The following is a 4,467-nucleotide window of genomic DNA, read 5'->3' on the forward strand; positions in this document are numbered from 1 at the left end:
GACCACCAGAAGGGTTGGTGGGCCCAGACATACTTATATGAGAAACTATGAAAGGGAAGATTTTAGTTGAGATTTGTGGAAAATAAAACACGGGAAAGACGAGCGGCGGACTTCAACAGAGGCCCCTTGCGTCACGTGGCATTGGAGGCGACGATGATGATTTAATCATATTATTTTTTAATTACATATTTATCGCATGCTTAATTCTCTTCCTTTCATTCATCCTTATTCCGCCTTAATTTTATGGTGATGCATATCAAGAAAACTTCTTTTTAATTTCCATTCAACTATGCGAAAGTACTTCTTTCCACTGCATATGACTTGAGATGTACAGCTGCAACAATACGTTCTTCAATATTTTTTTATACTGTTTTCAGAGCAGCATTTATATTTTTTCCTGTATAGTAAAGCAACAAGTTTGGTTAAAAAGAATATCAACCTTAACGCAAGTATTTTGTAAAGAAGAGAAAATGGGAAACCAAAAACATGAATGAAGATTGGTAGATCAAGTAGAGACGAAAATTATATGTAAAAAGTAAATAAAGAATAATTGCTGATGAAGATCTCAGAATAAAAGGTATAAGTGGTAGGATATTCTTGAGTGAGATTGTATTTTAGTTTTAACGGAGTGAGTATACTGAACGATTTTGTAGCGTCCACGAAGGAGAAGAGCGACATTGCTAAAAGAAAGCTGAAGTAAAAGAATTAAACAAAAGAATATAATGGGCTTGGCAGTTGATAATGCAAGGCTTCCTAGAATATAAATCAGAGTGTGAAAACGCCGTGAGAATAACAACAAAGGTTTGGAAGTGGGTCACCGCTACAATGGTAGTGGTGAAAAGTTAAGTATACCTTAGTTTAACCAGACCACTGAGCTGGTTAACAGCTCTCCTAGGGCTGGCCCGAAGGATTAGACTTATTTTACGTGGCTAAGAACCAACTGGTTACCTAGCAACGGGACCTACAGATTATTGTGGAATCCGAACCACATTATACCGAGAAATGAATTTCTGTCATATGAAATAAATTCCTCTAATTCTTCACTGGCCGGCCGGAGACTCGAACTCGGGCCTAGCAGAATGTTACCCGAGAACTCTACCGACTCGTCCAACGAGGAACTTTTTCCTCTCCGATGTGAGATTTCATCAGGCAAAGAAATCCAAGACGTTTAAGAGACAATATGAAATACGTGTGATTATTTAGTAGTCTGTGAATAAAAAAGTTAAGTGTTGTTATTATTATCGGCATGATTAGAACTATGCCTCTGGTAAACACATTCATAAATACTGGACATGACTGCGGGTTTGGGAAAAGGAATTAACCTTCAAACTGTTTTTACATGGGAGGTTAATATGAGGAAAAAAAGAAAAACTTCAAGTTTTTGGGCTTACGATTAATAAAAGGGTTTGAATGAGTCTCAATTTACAGAAAGTGGAAAGCGCCAGGTATAATTGATGTCTGTTTCAAGAAATATTTAATATTTACGATTCCTATCTTGCCCATCTGTACACTAATTCTTTTACTCCATTTATTTATGCATTTATATTGTGGATATATATAGGTCCATCTTCAATCGAACTGTTAAAAAATGGACGCGATTTTGATTACCAGTTTTTTGATGAGAAATCGATTTTGAATAATTTTAAAATAAACTTACCGCAGTTTCTTGAGCACCTGATACATAATTAGTAAACAGTTAAGAGAGTGCGATTTACTGAGTCTATATTTTACGCATTCTATTCAGTCATTCGTACAAATCCCACAAAATAAACTGCAAAACAAATCTTTTTGAAGGGTGTACTCGTGATTAAGTAAAACCTAAACAAGATATTCAAATACATTTTAATATTTTTTTTGTTTGTGGAAGGTTTCATTTTCCATAAAAGTTGGCAAAAATATTTCGCCATCATCTGGTGCCAAAAAAAAAGGATATAAGATTAATTTGTTTGCGCTGTTTGTTCACAAACATACAACAATAACATACGTATATTATGTTTTAATGTTTGCTGTAAAAATAGCTAATTGATCCTTTGTCCTCGTTGAATACAGGAAATGGTAACTCCTGTTTTATAAAACAACTACTATCCCAAAAAATTTTGGATTATAATTCCAACAGAAATATAGCATTAATTCTAACCCCGCCCCCACCACCATCATAACCAAATCGTCAGATTACAAACCAATGTATTTCGGTGATACAGGGATAAACTAAATAATTATTCATTTTGCAATTATAATATGTATGGCTTCAACGTAACAAATGTTTTACATGCATGTATGTGAAAGACAGAGAGAGAGAGAGAGAGAGAGAGAGAGAGAGAGAGAGAGAGAGAGAGAGAGAGATTTTAAATTTCTAATCCTTCATTTATTGATTTTCTAACAGTTCTCTTATTGCTTCATGATACTTTTAATGAAAACTTAGACCAATGTTATTTGGTATTGTACATTTCCTAGAAAGAAAGTTTTCCCATTCTTGAGCCTGTGTATATCATTTGATTACCATGAAAAAGCCTTCTAATATATTTTATTCATATTTATTTTAATCATAAATCAAAGCCAGCTCATACTCCTTGCGGAAAGATTATGATTCTGTTGCAAAGAAATTCTTTCTTAGAAGTTGCCCAGTGTTTTTATCGTTAGGATTGAGACTTTTCTGTATTTTTTTTTATAATAGTGGCGTTGCAACCAATATGTGAGAAAGCATTGTAAGTGAGGGGATAACATAAAATGAAGTAAATATCTGGGACGTGTCCAACTAATTATATTTGGTGATATTTCAAAGATCATGTCCAAAGAAAGATTTTACATCGTAGATGCTCATAATGATGAATTATTACTCTAAAATGTTACGTTTGAGTGATATTTCAACTACAGATTGTTATTTATTATTCGGAAGGAGACCTTTCTATGAGGGCAATAGCGTTGAAAACAAGGGCTGTTTTCACAACATTCAATTTGTTGTCTTCTATATTCCTCTAACAATCTTCCTTTCATCAGCATGGTTGATCAAGTTTCCTGAGGACAAGTAAAATTTTTCTGTTGTCACAGCTTTATTACTTGTAACGTTTCGACTCACAGTCTGGTGGTCATTTACAAAGAGTGAATGACCTGACATACATGATACACTAACCGATCTGCCAACTGTAAACCACCTGCCTGCTATACATGCTATATATACCTGTGTAACTTACGTGACAATTCACTCACGCTTTGTAAATTACCATTAGAGTATGTGTCGAAACATTAGGGATAATAAAACCAAGACAACATGAAAACTTTACATTTCCTCAGGAAACTTAATAAACCAGCTACATGCTGATGAAAGGTAGAATGTGAGAAGAGTAGAGTAGACTCTGTACAAATTTATTGCCGTAGGAACAGTCATTATTATTATTATTATTATTATTATTATTATTATTATTATTATTATTATTATTATTATTATTATTATTATTATTATTATGCAAGGAGAATGATATTATCGCAACTTTGTAACTTGAGCGAATTAAGATTGACCTTGGGTTAAGTTTGAAAGTTATACAGTTTCAACTGAAAAATTTTACGTGAAATGTGTCATGGATACTGGAAAAACTCAAATAGAATGCAATTAGCGTTTTTGATACCCTAATATGCATGAATATTCTGAGAACAGGATTGTGAAAGGTTTCTTACACCCTTTATACAAATACTATAATACACGCACACACACACACACACACACATACACACACACATCCTTATATATATATATATATATATATATATATATATATATATATATATATATATATATATATATATATATATATACATATACATAATATCTTTTTGGGTTAAATAATTTTTTCTTATTTTTACATTTGATATTTTATAGTTGCCAAGAATGATTATTAAAAAGTAATGTACAGAGAACTTATATATCTTTGCTCGGCATAAATCTTAACGATCAGTTATAATTTTACAAACAAAATCGTCGATCATAATATGTCAGAAACGTATATTGAATATAAGACATTTACGAAGTTTACAAACCTGAAACCTGAATTTATTATATATATATATATATATATATATATATATATATATATATATATATATATATATATATATATATATATATATATATATATATATTTATATATATACGAGGGTAAGTCATAAAAAGTTCCAGGAAAATTAATATAAAGTTTATTTAAGGAAATTCAAACATCATTTTTCTACATATCTACCATCTAACTCTATACACTTTTCAAGGCGCTGTCTCCACCTCTGCAACCCTTCTTTGTAGAAATTTGGGGCCTTTCTATTAAACCATGTTGAAACTGCATGTTTAGCAGCATCCAAAGATTCAAACCGGACTCCTCTTAAGTGTTCCTTGAGTTTTGGGAACAGGAAAAATCTGAAGGAGCAAGATCAGGACTATAAGGAGGATGTGGAAGAGTTTCCACCTAAATGTCCGTAGGACTT

The sequence above is a fragment of the Macrobrachium rosenbergii genome, chromosome 2, assembly GCF_040412425.1.
Source record: "Macrobrachium rosenbergii isolate ZJJX-2024 chromosome 2, ASM4041242v1, whole genome shotgun sequence".
NCBI classification, from domain to species: domain Eukaryota; kingdom Metazoa; phylum Arthropoda; class Malacostraca; order Decapoda; family Palaemonidae; genus Macrobrachium; species Macrobrachium rosenbergii.